Below are 18409 nucleotides of genomic sequence, written 5' to 3'. Positions count from 1 at the left end.
GAAATGAGTTAGGAACACAATTATCTTGTTCTTGAAAGTTTGGTAGAATTTTGCTGTACAACTCTATGAACCTAGTGTTTATAGAAAAGTTTTTTGCAAATGATTCAATTTCCTTATGAGTTAGAGGACTGCTAGAACTGTTCACTTCATTTTTGGTCTTTGTGGATTCCTTACCTCATATGATCTCAACAATATATGTAATTTGATTTTTTTTAATATTCTGTCCTGTATTATTTGTTGTGCTCAGCAGAAGTCTCATTTAAATAATCTTATCCTCCATTGTCTAGGAAATAGGAGTTTTTATTTAACCATCATCTTTTCCAATTGTGATTTACCACATTACTTTCTTATAACTCCTTTTTTTTTCAAAATCACCAATACTTTCTAATTTGCCAAATCTAGTGGAGTTTTTCTCATCATATTTAACCTTGTAGCAGCATTCAGCACAACTCACCATACTAGCCTTCTTGAAATTCCTTTTCACTTTATATGACATAATACTGATTTTCCTGCCAGTCCTGGCTAGCCCTTTCTCTTCTTCCTACCCAATCTGCAAGTATTGGCATTCACTGGAATTCACTTCTTTTCTCTCTATAACTTCTTAGGTGAATTTGTCACTTTCGACTGGAGTAAATGCTTTGTGTATGCTTATTACTTCCAAATTTATATCCCAGACTTTCTCTTCTGAACTCCAGACTTGGAGATGACTTTTTTTTTTTAACATACAAGCATGTCAAAGTCATTGTGTTTAAAACTTGGCTCTCAGTTCCCACCTGATCAGGATAGTCATCATCTTGTGCCTAAATTCCCTTAATAACCTCACAATTAACTCATTTCTCTAGTCTCTCTTGATGTGCTAGAGAGTGACTAGTGAGTGCTTTTGACTGAGTGCTCTGGAAAGGCCTCCCTGAGCAGCTGGCATTTAAATTAAATCTGAACAAAAAGGGACTTGGTACAAAAAGAGCATTCTAGGGGGAAGGAACAGCTTCCATAAATATCCTAAGGGGGAAGCAAGTTTTGAATGCTTAAGAACCACAAAGAAGGCCATGTGCAGCTAGGGCAAGGGTTAGAATTTGATTGAAAAACTTAGTAGGAGCCAGATTATGTAGGATTTTTAAGTAAGCGTATGGAGTTTGAATTTTATTTTAAATGTGATAGGAAGCCAATGAAAAGTGATAGTTTCAATTTAGGGGATAAGAGAGAAAAATCAAGGTTTGGAGTTTGGTAAAGATGTCAAGACTAGACCTAAAGATTTGAAGGTCATTAGCATGTAGATGGGTCATCTAGAGAAAAAATCAAGATAGAAAAAAGGAAGGGGTCCAATCTGAACATTGGGGCACCCTAACAGTTAGAGGGGCCAGTGTAGGAAAATGAAGAATTGTGCCCAACGAGGAGTATATGGTGTCATTAAAGCCAAATGAAGAAAGTTTCAGGATTGAGGAAGTGATCACTTTATTGAATGATGGGCAGGAGTAGAAATGGAAGTGTAATCCTGCTCCTACGAAGGAGCTTCAAGGATATGTCCTTTCATTTAGTATTTTCAAGGACAATGGAAAGTAGCTTTTAAGTACTACCTAGAAATTCTTGAGGGCAATAAACAAGTCTGTGACATTTTCCCAAATTTAAAAAAAGAGAGAGAAGAAAAAATCTTTAAGGAGCTTCCTTCCCTAATACAGGAATACCACATTCTATAGCAACAGTGGCCTGAGCTCAGCAGACCATTCAACAGGTACCTACTAGATTCCTTGTGAATGCTTAGTGTGATCCAAATGCCGTATTTGTAGACCAAGCATAACATTTGGTTCCTTGACTCATGCATGTTTGTCCCATTGCTGTTTTGTAGAAAAACTTAAGGATGATTGATAATCTTTTGGACCAGATGAGATTTTCTTAGAGCTTACACCTTTGCAGTATGTCTGACTGGATAGACATAAAGAATGTAGGAACATGTAAACTTGGCTTGTGTAGAGGGACCTTTCTTCAGTCATCATTTTTGAACAAAGACTTTTAGCAGTGAGTAATTGTTGTTTGAAGTAGTAACTGGCTTTATAATATGTTTACTAAAGAAGAGTTTTAGAAAGGGGATAGCAGGGAGACACTGAAACTTTGCAATCCATATTCTGATTATTTTGGTCAAATGGCTTTCTGACGTGTTGAACAGTAATTGCTTCCAGGGATTTGTTTTACTGACTAATCACTGTCTCATTGTTTCTGGATTATTGACCTCCTACATCCATCTGGCTGCCAGGATCAAGCCCTGAGTCAGCCCGTAAAAACTCTTCTTGAAATGTTTTAAATTAATTGTGGATTTGTAATGGTTTCATTTTCAAGGTTCATTTTTAGCTCTAATATTGTTATTTAGTCTTAACACAGTATCAGTTTTGTGATTATTAAATGAGTTTCAGTAGGTCTGGAAGTGTTTATGCATATAAAGTTTATATTTTTACTCAATCTTAGTGTTCATGAGTTCGAATTTTATTCTTAAGCATTTTACTTAAAGTTTACTTATATCCAACATAAGAAATATGCCCTGGCTATTCCAGTTACAGATGCTACAGACTGGCAAATATACCTCAAGAGGTTTATAAATTTCCTTACTTGTATGGACCCATTATAGATTTTTCTTCCTATATCTTGAGATACTACACAATGATTGTCACTAACACTGCCATCTCCCCTCTCCCAAAGATCAGAGATCTTTGGAACACTCATCACATTGGTAGTTGGTATGGATCCATAAGAATTAAAATGTATAAGGAATAGATAACTCAAAAATCATATTCCTGTGGTTAGAGATCTGTCCTAGAGCCCCTGTCCTTCCATGCTGGGCTGTAATTGGAAGATTTGCATGTGAAGCTCAGAACTATTATAAATGTTCTGTCACCATCTCACTTTCTTGTCCTGCAACCTTTGCACCCATCTTCAGGACCTCCTGTCTTACCTTATTCCCAAGGTTTAGCTCCCAAACAATCATGATCTTCCCATCAATTCCTCATCTCCTGGATTTTTCCTTTCTCCAAATTTATCAGCCCTGCAGGGCACTGTTCTCTTCTATAGAACAATAAACTTGTCTCTCCTAAAGTGTTTCTTCCATCCAGAGATCATATTTGTATTTTAATAGGTACCATATCTTAATTTGGAAGAGAAGATAGAAATGTAATGGGAAGGCTTGACTAAGATAATATAGTTGTGAAGCTAGAACTTGGCGTGCTAATTTTAATAGTCACTTCACCTATAAATAGAGCTGGACTTGCCTATTATTTTGCAACTTTATAACTTAAAACATTGTGCTTGTCATGAAAAAACACTATTAAAAGCAAATGAATGGTTAATATTTTTTAAGTTTATTTATTTTGAGAGAGAGAGGCTATGAGCAGAGGAGGGCTAGAAAGAGAGAGGAAGAGAGAGAATCCCAAGCATGCTCCACACCATCAGCACAGATCTGGACGCAGGACTCAATCCCACAAACTGTGAGACATAACCTGAGCCGAGATCAAGAGTCAGATGACTGACTAACCAACTGAGCCACCCAGGCAGCCCTGAATGTTTAGCATTAATATTACTTTGTTCCTGTAGCGGATTTCTGTCAAAGTCACAGAGGAATGGGCTAAAATATATGTCGCATTTCCCATTTGTTGATTTCTTTATTGCTTTGTCTATCCTCTGCTTTTCATCTTATTTTAATGGCTGCATTTATGCTCAATGTGGCGAATGTGGGAATTAGGTATGATATGCTTTATTAAAATCATAATGTACTGGAAACCAGTTAAAATGTGGAAACTTCTCTCCATTTTTATAAAGGTTACGATTGTTACTCATGTGAGATTTTCAACTTAAATATTTTTCTTACAATACAATTTAGAACACCAAATCATTAGGCTATCTCACCAGAATATTTTAATTGAAAAAAAATACAAAGCTGTGCATATAATTCATAGCTCTGACTTACTATCATATAATTATCATAACATTGTGAAGATTTTAAACCTGTCCAAATTTAGCAATAATTTAAACCAAATAAGAATCATATGTATTTCATTATGTGCGGCTTGACCAACTGTATTGGAACATACAGAAACAGAGAGAGTTTAGTAATATAGATTTATTATTACCTATACTTTAATAATATAATAATGTGCCATTTAGGGCTTTTCTTGATTAAAAGACAAGAATCTTATTTGCATTTATTTGAAGAGAAAGACTGTAATGAGAAGCAAGTGTTGACAAAATGGTGGAACAAACAGAAAGGAGATTATAATTACAGACATCAGAATTCAGTTTAGGATGTGTATATATATATTGCTTCTTAAATGATAGTTTGAGGAGTAAGAGATTATTCATTCATTTGATTTGGATGTAGATGCCCCAGTTCTTTTCCCTGAACAGGTAGAATTTCTCCAAATAGTTCAGATTCTTAAACATATGTACTCACCCTTGGTTCTTGTTTCTTTATAAGTCCCTGGAAATTTGCCCTTTCTATTAATCTGTCATCCCTTATTCTCCTTTCTGATTTTCTTTCATCAGTTATGCCTGAATACATTTTCCAGGCTACATTCTTAAACTAAAGAAAAAAAAAAAAACCTGCCATCAATATTTAGTCATTTAAACCATTATCTTCTTATGTGGCAACTCCTTTATAAAGTAATAGGAATGTGGCTCAATTTTTTACTCTAAAATCAGAAGAAATAAAAATTTAACATAACAGTATCTCTTGGTGATAAATAACATGTTTACAACTTGACCAGTTCCCCCAAACTCTTTTATTTATTTTTTTTAATTTTTTTTTTTTTATTTTAGAGGGAAAGAGTGTATGCAAGTAGGGTCAGGGGGGAGGGAGAGGGAGAGGGAGAACAGAGGGAGAGGGAGAGAGGGAATCCCAAGCAGGCTCCATGCTCAGCACAGAGCCCTACAGGGGCTCAGTCTCTCGAACTGTGAGATCATAACCTGAGCCAGTATCAACAGTCATCAAGAGTCAGATGCTTAACCAATTGAGCCACCCAGGTGCCTCCACAAAAACTATTTTTAAAGTTGATTTAAGTAATTGATCATTGTTGTTTTTTTTTTTTTTTTAAGTGCTGTACCTAACAAGTTAATATTTGGAGAGGGTCTAATTTTATTAATCATTTGTATTTCAACTTATTCCTGAAAGTGAATTTCATTATATATTATGCTTTGCATCCTAATGCTAAAATTCAACTTAAAGTGTTAGGAACAAAGTTTCTACTAAGAATCAGTTTTAGGGGCGGGCACCTGGGTGGCTCAGCCAGTTAAGTGTCTGACTCTTGATTTCAGCTCAGGTCATGATCTCACAGTTTGTGGGTTTGAGCCCTACATCGGGCTCTGCTCTGACAGTGTGGAGCCTGCTTGGGATTCTCTCTTTCTCCCTCTTTCTCTGCCCCTCCAGTGCTCTCTCTCTGTCTCTCTCTTTCAAAATAAATAAATAAACTTTTAAAATATTAAAAGAACAAAGATGATTTACACTCCCTAATTTTGAGATTCACTATAAAATTACAGTAATTAAGACTGTGTAAAGATAAACATATAGATAAATGGAACAGACTAGAGAGACTAGAAATTAACTTTCACATATATGGCCAATTAATTTTCAACAAAACTACCAAACAATACAGTGGGAAAAGGAAAGTCTTTTTAATAAATAATGCTGAAAAAACTGAATATCCTTATGGGGAAAATAAGTAATGACACTTATTTCACACAATACATAAAAATTAGCTTGAAATGTATTACAGAGCTAGAAGAAAATGTTTGCAGGCTTGAGGTAGGCAAATATTTTTTTGAGAGACACAAAACACAAAATTTTAAAAATAATAAATTGGACTTTTTTTTAATTAAAAAGTTTTGCTCTTTGAAAGACACCATACAGAACAAAAAGGCAGAGTGGGGCGCCTGGGTGACTCGGTTGGTTGATCGTCTGCCTCAGCTCAGGTCATGGTCTCACAGTTCATGAGTTCAAGCCCCAAACTGGGCTCCCTGCTATCAGCACTGAGCCCGCTTTGGATCTTCAGGCCCCCTCTATCATCCCCTCCCCGACTGGCTCGTTCTTTCTAAAAGTAAATAAACATCAAAAAAATGTGTTAAAGAAAAGGCAAGTCACAGAATGGGAGAAAATACTGGCAATACATATTGACAAAGGATATATCCAGAACAGATATAAAGTTTTTGAAACTCAGTGAGAAGAATACAGACAACCTAATTAAATAATGATCAAAAGATTTGAGACACAATTTAAAAAAGAAGTGAATGGTTAATAGAGCACTAAAAATGCTCAATATCATTAGTCATCAGAGAAATACAAACTTACCGTATAATCCAGCCATTCCAATATTACATATGTACCCAAGAGAAGGGAAATACACAAAGACATTACATAAATGTTATAGTAACTTTATTCTCAAAAGCCAGAACCTGGAGGGGTGCCTGGGTGGCTGTCAGTTAAGTGTACGACTTCAGCTCAGGTCATGATCTTGTGGTTCGTGAGTTCCAGGCCTGCTTCCGGCTCTGTGCTGAGAGCTCAGAGCCTGGAGCCTCCTTCAGATTCTGTGTCTCCCTCTCTCTCCCTGCCTCCTCCCCTGCTCACAATCTGTCTCTCTGTCTATCAAAAATAAGTAAACATTTAAAAAAACTTTTTTTTAAGTCAGAAATTAGAAACAACCCAAATGTCTATCAGCAGGTGAATGGATAAACAAATTGTGGATATTCATGTAACAGAATTCTACCAATAATAAAAGGAACAATAGATCTACCCAACAACAAGGAGCTATTACAAAAACATGTTGAGTGAAAGACATCAGACATGAAAGAGTATACCATTTGTATGAAATTCTAGAAAATGCAGACTAACCCATACTGGGTTTCTTTAAATGTTATAGTTTTATATGCTGCACTTCATTAATATAGCAAAATACTCTGCTTTTAAGAAAAAGAAATTAATATCTTCTAACATCCTCCCTACCCCATCTCTGTTTAAAAGATCAAAATTTTATATAAATTTGATAAGCATATGAAAAAGCTTAAACAGCCATGTAGTTATCAGAGTCAAAAGCTTAGGAGACACCTGTTACAGTGAGAAACATACAGAATTTGACGTGCAATGACAAAGTTGCTTCATATTCCAACTCTGCCTCTTTTGGGTCCTCTTAAACTTTGAGAGTATCAGATACTGTATTTGAAAAATGGGGGTATTATTTATTACCAAAAATTATGTCTCTTTGAGAATCAAATAAAATAACAATTGCACTTTGTAAACAAAATAAATCCCTGTGCCTACCCACAGTCAGCTCATAGTTCCTTATAAATAAGAATTCTTGGGGCGCCGGGGTGGCTCAGTTGGTTAAGCATCCGACCGGCTCAGGTCATGATCCCACAGTCCTTGGGTTCGAGCCCCGCGTCGGGCTCTGTGCTGACAGCTCAGAGCCTGGAGCCTGTTTCAGATTCTGTGTGTCCCTCTTTCTCTGACCCTCCCTTGTTCATGCTCTCTCTCTCTCTGTCTCAAAAATAAATAAATGTTAAAAAAATTTTTTTAGAAATGAAATCTAATAGAGAATGAACCATGAGAGGAAACAGAAGATATCTTATGTTAATGATTCAAAGCTTTTTTGTTGTTGTTGTTGGAAGATTCCTGAATATACCCTGTACTCCCTTCCCCAGTATCATGGTGTTAAAGGTAGGCAGCAGCTGTGCAACTGCCAGAGGTGACGGGCTGGCCCCAACACCAGTGTTACTGACATTTTCCCAATAAGTTTCCTTTTCCCCAGTTTTATTTCATATCTTAATGCCACATAGGTACCTTTGTCTAGCTAGTGGGTGGCCAGAACATAACAACTTACAAACAAAGGCAAAGGCGTTACTGGGTTGATAGAGGAAGAGAGTTGCAGGGTTGTTTGTTTGTTTGTTTGTTTGTTTGTTTGTTTGTTTGTTTTTTATCTCCTCTGCACCTAGGAGTGAACATAACCAATGCTTATTGGGGGGACTATAAAGAGAGTACATCTTTTGACTTTCTCTGGGTTGGAGGAAGGAGTGGATTGCTGCCTTTGGGTTCAGTATTTATTTCTGGAAAATCTGTCTTTTTACTACAGTCATCTTCGTATAAACTGCTGCTTCCGCACAGTATAAGACTGTGGAGTCCTTATATGTACTTGTAAACACACTTTTGGATAAATGGTTCTTTTGATCTTCCTTTTCAGTACTCTTCATTTTCATTTTCATTTCATTTTCATCTCATTACTTTTCAGGTTTTGACACAATTTTTTTAAATAAGGATTTAAATATAAAACATTAACCCGAGGTAAAGTACTAAGGGATTTTTATATGCCATAGTTATTCATTCTATTTCTTGTAGTTGTTGGACTCTTACATATGTGTATACTAACCAACCATTATTAATATTCCTATTTTCTTTCTCTAATTTGTTACCAAATTATAACTTTAGTACAATGATGCATTACATTTTAATCATGAGAAACCATAATAATATCATTATATTTGAACCTGAACTATAATATGAATTTGTGACATCTTATTTTTATATTAACATCTGTATTTTATAATGTATGTGGTGTGTGTGTACACATATCTATGTTTATTGTAGATACATTTGACTACATTTATATGTTCACAAAGGTTTATATAGAGACATTAAAAAAACAAACAGGCATAGGCAGCCATGGGTATTCGTTATATATAAAGGTTACTGGGGATGCAAAGATATAAAAGAAGAACCTAGTAATTGCCTTTAAGATCAGAGCACAAAGCATTAGTTTGGATTTTACAAGGCCAGCCAGCAACAAAAGAGCAGTAATTTATGAGCTCAGCGTAAAAGAATAGCATAATTGCATTAAAAATTAATGCTAATGAACACTAAAATGGGGAAGGTGGTTATGATGAAAGTTTGTATTCATCTTCTCTGGTTTGAATGATGGCTAGTGGCTTGATTAATGGCTTAATTTCTATCAATTAGCGGGGAAAAATCTCCTGCGAGACAAGGGTAAATTGAGCATTGAATTACATATCTTGCTTTTGTGTGCTAAGAAAAAAGAGCTGCGTATCTCTGATATTAGCCACAGTGACAAATGTGGTGTGCCCTGCGATGTCTGCATTAGCTCTCCTGACAGGCAAGTTGTGTGTGGTTATGGGGTGTTTGGAGATGGCTGGCAGACAGCATTCGCTGCAAGTTCCTTAGAAACATACAACTCTTCCATCTACAGAATTTTAATTAGAGTCAATAAGAATTCTAGAATTAAAACGGACAGCAAACAGTGACTTCAGAGTCTGTATTCCGCCCTATTAATCTGGTATACTTCGAATTATAGTCCTTTCTCAGTCCTGTTAAAATAAGAAAGCTTCCAGTAGCTTTAGCTTTGTTGGAGTTATTATTTCTTGCCACTTCTTAAAGTAGATTTGACTACCCATGTTTGTTACACTTGAGGCGAGCATAAGGCAATAGTCTATGTAGTAGATTACATAGTAGTCAGGGTTTAGCCAAATTTACAGAAACGATTTTAGTTCCTTGCAACAACAATTGCTACACAATTAATAAAGAACAGTTCTAAAATGGTAATTTACTACTCAGGTTGTTTTTAGGCTTAAATGAAAGAATAGCTAGGTTTTCTAAAAACTTTATATTTTTTAATTCATTAATAAAAGTTTTCAGGATATGACATTTATAATTCTTTAAAAACTTTTTCAAATGTGTAAGCTTCTGAAAATATCATTTGTAATCTAGCTCAAGATAATGCCAGAAGACCGAGATAATATTTATGGCATCTTCTCTACCAAAAAAAAAAAAAAAAAAAGCCGTATTGTATTGAATGAATAAGCATTAAAATGCAGAATAAGAACAATACCAAGAACATTTATTATTTCTAGTAAATGGATGGAAAGGAGGAAAAAAATAAGCTGTTATTTGGCAGGTGTGGGTAAAGAATTTATTTGACTAGGAGGTAATGACTAGATGACAGTTCGTGAACTGCATCCCATTTCTACCACCAACTAGTTATGTGACCTTGATCAAGTTATTTAGCCTTAGTTTCTCAACTGTACAATGAGAATAATAGTACTGTTTCTTAAGTTATGATAGTTAAATGAGGTAACCCATGTGAAGTGCTTAGCACAGAGTGCCATAAATGTAAGCTTCTGTTACTACTGTGATTACTACTTCTTCCACCAGAACAGCTCCTCTGGCCTTTTCAACAACAATTTAAATGAAAAATTAGCCTTTGTGACCTTCCTCACAAGGTCATTCCAGATATTGATGATCAAAACAAAGTGTCTGTAGATTTACAGACACTAAGCTAAAATGCGTTTGCTTTATAACATGATTTTTACCACACAACTACTATTTTGGGGAGTTTGCGTTACGAGGCACCGATTAGGAAGTGGCAGGACCTCCCATCTCTTGAGTCACTGGAGGATGGGAGGCCATGAAACACTACTTCCCCACTCAGCCTGCAGCATTCAGTGAGCCAGGGTGGAGTCCAGCGTCTTGGGGGGTGATAAAAGTCAGCTGGACCTTTGGTGCCTTCTCAAAGATGTGCGTAGTCCTGTCCCCTCTTCCAGTCATTCCCACAGCCCTGCCACATCACAGGTGATGCCCCAAAAGGTGTGAGCTAAAGCTAGTTACTGTGTGGCTGAACTCATAAAAGCCTTAAATGATATGGCCAGAAATTGAGGTTATATCCAAACGTTTTAGCCAACTTCCACGTCTCTACTACTACTACTACTACTACTACTACTACTACTAGATTAACACTCTAGTACTAAGTCTCTCATTTATGAAGTCTGTCATTTATTAAGTGCTTTTAGTGCTTCCTTACCCTGTTCTAGCACATGTATCATCTCCTAAATTTTCTTGGCTTGATCCTTCACATGATTCTTCTGTCTGCTGGATTCTGCATGTCAGAGAGTTTTTCCCTGATCATCCCATTTGAAATAGCTCCTGTTCTCCTTTCTAGCCTTCTACCCTGCTCTATTTTTCTTGATATTATATTGTTTATGTACATGTTTATTATCGGTCTCTCCCATGACAAATAGAAGCCTCATGAGGAAAGAAACTTACTTGTTTCTAAACCCTTGTATTTGGAACAATGCCTGGTACATTGAATGTGCTCAAATATTTGAAACGAGGAAAGGAGAGGAGGGAAAAAGAGTCCCCTCTCAGCCATTCTGTGATGTTTAGGTTGTTATTCCCATGACACAGAGGAGAAAACTGAGACCATTACAGCTTGAACTGCTTGCCCAAGGTCACACAACTGGTTATTAGCAGAGATAAAGTGTAATCCAGATAGTCTGAACCCAGAGCTCTTAAACTAACTACTTAAAGACACCTAATTTTTTAAGTTACAAAAACTTCTTATAATTTGACATTCCCTCTCTCCCCGCAAGAAGGTGTTTTTTTTTTTTTTAATGGTTACCTTCATGCCTTTTAATTTTTAGTTTTTCAACAAAAGTTTATTGACGGCTTACTAAATAATAGAGCATACTACACTAAGTCCTGGGGTTGACAGAAAAAGTTATGTTCCCTCTAGCTGGGGAAATGAAGCTTTCACTAATGAAGAGATTAATATCAGTGCAAGGCAACATATGCTAAGAGCCAAATGAATTATGGAAAAGGCCCTTTTCTCACAGGTGGCAAGTGAAGGTAATAGGGAAGATTAAGAAAAGGTGAAAGCATTCTAGGTGAGAGGAGCTAAATGAGGTATTCAGTGTGTATTTTGTTTTTTAATAAAACCTAGCCTGATACCCACTTATTAAAATGTTTATCAGAAACTCTTCACTGGTACAGTCACATTAAAGTTACTCCTATTACTTAATTTGATACAGAAAGCAGTTTAATATAAGATTAGTCTGTCTTGGACCTTATCCAAAGAGGGTTGTTACTAGATGCCTTCAGGAGCCTCATTGACGTATATAACCTGGTACTGTATTATCAGCTTCCAGAAGACTAATAGACCAGCCACATTCTACTTAAGTTTTCTCATCTTTCAAGTTATTTGTGGATATCATTTCTGGGAATTTGTGCCCAGGGATCTGGGTCTTATGAACAGTCTTCAAATGTCGAGGTTGGATTTCTAATATATGCTTTATGAAAGAAACTTATTTAAAGTATACTGTTTTGAAGGGAAAGCAATGCTGTGTCTCGTTAAAATTTGTGTTCATGAGAAACTGTTATAATCACCTTAGATTATATCACCTTACTTAGAATTTCAAGTAAGCTTTGTGGCTTTTTCCTGGTAAGCTTTATTTGTTTATAGTCTATTGAATAACTATCTTTGTTTACTGGCCAATTTGTTTGCTTTTTTTTTTTTTTTTTTTTTTTGTAATAGCAGTTGAAAATGCTTTACGTTTCAGACTGGTTTGTTTTCAGTATCTATATTTTACCATAAATAGGAATTTCATGAATATTTCCATTCTTGACTAAAATTTGAGTCCATTTAAACAGAAAATAAGATATTCTTTTGTATTATTCATGTATTTATAGCAATACTATTAGTATATAAATATTTTTTTCCTGGAAGAGTAGCATGAGTACCTCAATAACTATGAGGGCAATTGACCCAAACTCTTTGTAACATAAAATGCATTTTAACTTTGGGGAAATTCATAAAATATTAATATTCAAAGGGAGTCAATTGAAGATGAGATTTTCATGTGTAAGATACCTTTCATGAAACATTGGCAGTTATTCCATGATTACATCTTGGGTAATAGTGCCATCTGCTGTTTTCAGCCTTGTATTGCTGCCAGTTTAGAGAGATTGGTTCGTGTAATCCACAAATGGTATATAGATTAAAATTTTGTGTTTTCAAATAAAAGGCTTATATCAGACCTTATCATCTTTACTAACAAATCTTAATATTAGCTTTGTGTTTCACTTGATAATGTTTTTAAAGAAAATTCTTCAAAAGTTATGTCATGTGAAATTATCAAATATACCTTGAAGTGGTAGGTGAGACTAATTTGTATAATGCAACATCAATAGTGACTAATAAAATGTTTGACTATAACTTTTTATCACATAGGAAACAAAATGACTTTCCATGTGGTGAATTAGTATTGATTTTTTTAATCTGTGGTGACTTAGATTTCTGACTTCATTATTTTTTATTTTACTATAATATGTATCCCTTCCACTGAAATTTTACAAACTACCTATGGACGTCATTTTATTTACCAATAATGTGTTTATCAGATAGGATCAAGGGCTAATAGATACGTTTCCTTCGTGTTTGCCACGTTGATGTTTAAAAACATCCCATAACTTTGATTCTCCCAATCATGTGTCCCTTGGTCTTTATTTTTACCTCATGACTGATAAATACAAGATAACCTTGTATGCTAGGCATTCATGCCAATCATGTAAATGATAAGGAGTTTTAATTCACATTTTTCCCAGTCAAAATTGGTAAAGAATTTTTAAATGACAAATTGATATCTAAACCTTAAAGAACCTGAATTTAAAACAATTTACTGTATATTATTGATGTGTTTTATTCCATTTCCCAAAATGGCAGGATTATATTGAACACATACATTTGTATGACATTGGTACTCGAATTTTGAGTATGAAGCCATTCGATGCCTGTTTTTAGACAGCATGAAGCTGAGCTATTTTAAAACGAGAAATGTAAATCTCCCATGAGTTTTTCAAATTTTGATTTAGATATCTCTCTCTTACTCTTTAGATATCGTACTCTTTAAGTATGGTAAAATGGTTCCTGCATTGAAACATACAAGCTCTGTTGGTTTATTTTCATATTGTAAGTGAGGCAAACTAGCTTTCCCTTATCTGCCCTGTCACTTTGTTAGTCCTGAAGTGATCTTTAAAAAAACACAAAGACAACATTCTGGTTTTCTCTAATCTTTTTCCTTCCTTCCTTTATTATTTCTCCAGTGGTGTTTTGTTAAACATACTGACCCTTTGGCCAGCTTCCATGATAACACTTTTATTTGTTTTAGGAGCTGGTTGTTTGTCCATATTTAAAGCTGTAAACACTATAAACTTTACACATCAAGTACTATTTGTGTGAGCTCACCTCTGACTTTTAGTACTAATGATGTGCTTTGTAAATCCAAATAAGAGAGTATGTTAGAGAAAAAAATCCAAGACTTCAAATAGTTGATATACATGAGACATCATCCTGAAGTCAGAAATATTCTCTTTTGGTTGGGAATTAATTACGGTGAAATAATAGTGAAACTAAGACCTACCCAAACAGATGTATTTTCATATTGACAAATTAAAGTTGGATCACATGGAATGGTATCCATTGTGACTTTTCTCTGCCATATTAACACTGTTATACATGTAACTAATAAAAATACCATCCACAGGTATGAGATATGTTCACATTAATAAATAAGCCGGACAAAGAATTTTCTCTCATTTTTTATGCCCAATTAGTACATTGCATAATTAAAATCCACAGGAGCTTTTATTCTAAAGCATGTGGAACTGTTTGCTCATCCATGACACTCTAGCAGTGCTTGCTTTTATGTTGTAAAATATATTCTTTCAAAGATGGGAGTGTTGGCTCTGGTGGCTATTGCTTCCAGACATTCCATGCATTATTTTTCACATGAGAAAGGACTGGTTACATCTGTCAGGGACACATCCCCAGAAGCGTATCTTTCCCTTAAATAAACTGGAGCTTGCATAAGACTATGTAATTATAATTTGTGGGGGTGCCTGGGTGGCTCAGTTAAGCATATGACTTTGGGTCAGGTCGTGATCTTGTGGATCATGAGTTCGAGCCCTGCTTCAGGCTCTGTGCTGATGCCTTAGAGTCCGAGCCTGCTTCAGATTCTGTGTCTCCCTCTCTGTCTGCCCTTCCCCCACTCACACACTCTCTCTCCAAAATAAATAAACATTAAAAAAATTATAATTTGTGATTGGCCAAAAGTTGAAGCAAATATTTTTGATAAGTCATTAATTTTTATTGAAATTATTAAACCAAATTTCTTTTCATACTCTCTATAACACTTAGCCTTTTAAGCTTAGATCTGCTGGGACGTGAAAAGTCCTTTGGTGCAAACAACTACCTTATTGCCACACCACTTATTACAGTTGTTTCTTAGCATGTAAATCCAGTTATTGTCCATAAAGTCTAAAACCCCAAAATTTTTTAGATGCCCTAGTTGAATATACAGTGACTCCTAATTCAGCCATGTATTCCTATCAGCCTAGAGCAAGAGTTTAAATCGTGAGTGTGTGAACCATAAGGTTGCATTTTTCCAGCCTAGGGAGAAAGAAAAAAAAAAAAAAAAAGAAAGAAAACCTTTTTTTAAGGAAAAAAAAAACACCTAAAATATGAAACAACACATGCACATGGCTATTTAGGAAAGCACTAATTATAAAAACAAAAGACTGAAAACAGCTCAAATGACCCCCAATAGGGCATTGGTGAGGAAAAAAACTATCATAAAACCATAAAATAGGTAACTGTATAGCTATAAAATAGAATGGGGAAGTCTTTATACTGGGGTGAAATGATATTGAAGACATATTGGGTAATATGTTAATTTTGTGTAAGAAAGAAGAGAATGTGTATACTTAACATTTTCAGAAAGAAGCAAAGGAAGGATAAAAAACCAAAATCTCATAAAAAATGGTTACCTATGGATTGGGGAAAGAACTGAGAGAATGGGATGGGAAAGGAAACCTAGACTTCTCTGAATTATGTTTTGTTTTGAGTTCAGAATCATGTGTTTTATGCAACTAAAAAATATTAAAGACAAGAAATAAAAAGTGTTTTTTGGTTCCTCAAAAAATTAAAAATAGACATACCATATGATCCTGTAATTCCACTAATGGATATTTACCCAAAGAAAATGAAAACAATTCAAAAAGGTATCTGCACCCCTATGTTTATTACAGCATTATTTACAACAACCAAGATATGGAAGCAACCCAAGTGTCCAACGATAAGTGAATGGATAAAGAAGATGTACACGTGCGTGCACACACACACACACACACACACACACACACAGAGGAATATTACACAGCCATAAAAAAGATGACACCTTGCCATTTGCAACAACATGGATGGACCTAGAGGCTATTATGCTAAGTGAAATAAGTCAGACAGACAAAAGAAAACACCCTATGATTTCACTTATATGTGGAATCTAAAAAACAAAACAAGTGAATAACAAAAAGCAGATTCATATGCAAATACAGAGAACAAACTGATGGTTGCCAGAAAAGGGGGGGTTGGGAGATGGACAAAATGGGTGAAGAGGAGTGGAAGATATAGGCTTCTAGTAATGGAATGAATACATCATTGGAACAAAAAGGTATAGTTTAGGGGAATATAGTCATTGGTATTATAATAGCATTTTATGGTGATAGTAGCTACACTTGTGAGTATAGCATAACATATAGAGTTGTTGAATTATTGTGTTGTACACCTGAAACTAATGTAACATCGTGTGTCAACTATATCAAATAAAAAATATTAATATTATTCACAAGGACAGCAAGATCTCAAAGACCAAAAAGCAAGACCTAAAAATCAAAAATGAATCCAAACAAACTAAACCTAGCCATATATCAAGTTGGTAGCATAATCACATGGAAAATTATTTTAAGTAACCTTAGAGTATAGTGTTTTGACAGTTGATCAGTGGAGTGATTCCTAAGATCTAAAAGAACCATAAAGAAATGTTAAACTGTGTTAATTTATCTTGTTGTTAATAGTGATATTTATCTTGTTATTATGAAACAAATACATACTCAACTTTCATATTAGGAGAAACAGCTAAGTACTTTTGACCATATCATTAAGACTTAAAATTTTTAAAGTGAAAGAAAAGACATACAAATAAAAAATCAAAGACTTTAAAAGTCCTCTAATCTTTAATTTGATTGATAGTATCAGCAAGAACTCATATTAAGTTTTCTCTTCTTAAAATATGTATTTCCTATCCCACCCACTGAAAAAGCTGAGAAGCAGTGACAGACTAATAACAATAAAGACCCCGGTGTCCCAGTTACTGTTTCAGAATATCATTCCCCACTAACAGGAGTCTGAGCCCTTTGAAGAAACAGCTAATTTCAGGTCTTGGACAGGGACTGTACAAAATGAACCTGGAACATCTGAGTCACCCCTTAACTATATCAAAAGGATACAGGACCAACTTCAAGAGATTCCCACCACCCAAAGGTAGAATATATCTGAGCAACAATATATTAAAATGATTACATGGAGTAAAATATGTTAAGTATATAAATATTCAGGAACTCATTCATCTTTGGATCAAAATTGACAAGTAAAGGGAAAAAATTAAACATTTATTCTCCCTTTCCTGTACAGACTATATACTTCACAGCCAGTGAGGGAAGTTCTTCATTACATAGAAATCAGAGCTAATAAATGCAGGAAGAATAATAGAATTAGAAAATCACCATTTTACAACATCTCATGAAATAATGGGTTTAATCAACAAACATTAATGTCTGCTAAAAACATTAAGTGAAAAGTTGATGAAGAACTTTATAAGAGGGTCAGGCTGACATCAACTTAGACCCACTGATCAATCTTAACATCTTTAAAATTGGGAGAAGCACATCCTCGTATGGTGTGATAGGAATTACAAAGCATCACCTATGACGTGTTCTTGACTAAAAGAAATTGAACTTGAATCTTATCCAGTCACTAGATCTAACTGCTGGCTTACACAAAATACGAAGGATAGAGGAACATGTTAAATGACATCATGAGAATAAAATCAGCCAGATCTAGAATGTAGAAAAATTTTAAGTATAAATGATCCATTTTCTCCAACAAATAAATGGCAATGAAAGGGAGGGACTGAAGACTGTCAGTGATTAAAAGGGTTTAACATACTTATCAAACAAGTCTAATGTGTGGACCTTGTATGGATCCTGTTTTAAGCAAACTACCTGTAAAAAATACTTTTTTTTTTTTTAGACAGTGAAAATTAAACATGGTCTGTATAAGATGATATTAAGGCATTATTGGTAATATTGTTGGATGTAAAGATGGTATTGTAGTTGCGTTACTGATGTTTGGGTTTTTTTTTTAAAGCCCTTACCTGAAATACCTACTAAATACTTAGGGGTAACATGGTACAGTGTCTGGGAGCTACTTTTGAGTACTCCATGTCTACCTAAAAAGATGAAGTGAGGCTAAAAAGATGAAGTGAGGATCAATAAAGTAAATAAGAAGTAACAAAGTTCATGACTATAGAAGCTGAGTGATGGGTGCAAATGGATTCATTGTGCTGTTATTCCTTTTATATGTATTTCCATAATATTTTTTTAATTTTCAAAGCCCTCCCACTAGATTAGCCCAGATTAGCTTAGATCATTATAGCAGTGACTTCTCAGCAATGTTTTAGGTTTTAGATGAGAGCCTTAGTGTGTAAG

General features: G+C 34.9%; 1 protein-coding gene across 1 annotated transcript in view; it reads left to right on the top strand.

Moving 5' to 3' along the window:
• The window catches only part of RSRC1 (arginine and serine rich coiled-coil 1), a 412097-nt gene that overhangs the window by 384502 nt on the left and 9186 nt on the right, over window positions 1–18409 (top strand). The gene's annotated exons all lie outside the window — the stretch shown is intronic.

The sequence above is a fragment of the Panthera pardus genome, unplaced genomic scaffold (genome assembly GCF_024362965.1).
Source record: "Panthera pardus isolate Hobbes unplaced genomic scaffold, ASM2436296v1 HiC_scaffold_16, whole genome shotgun sequence".
Lineage (NCBI taxonomy): Eukaryota > Metazoa > Chordata > Mammalia > Carnivora > Felidae > Panthera > Panthera pardus.
Note: the sequence above shows the minus strand (reverse complement) of the source record. Positions and strands in the feature narration are given on the sequence as shown.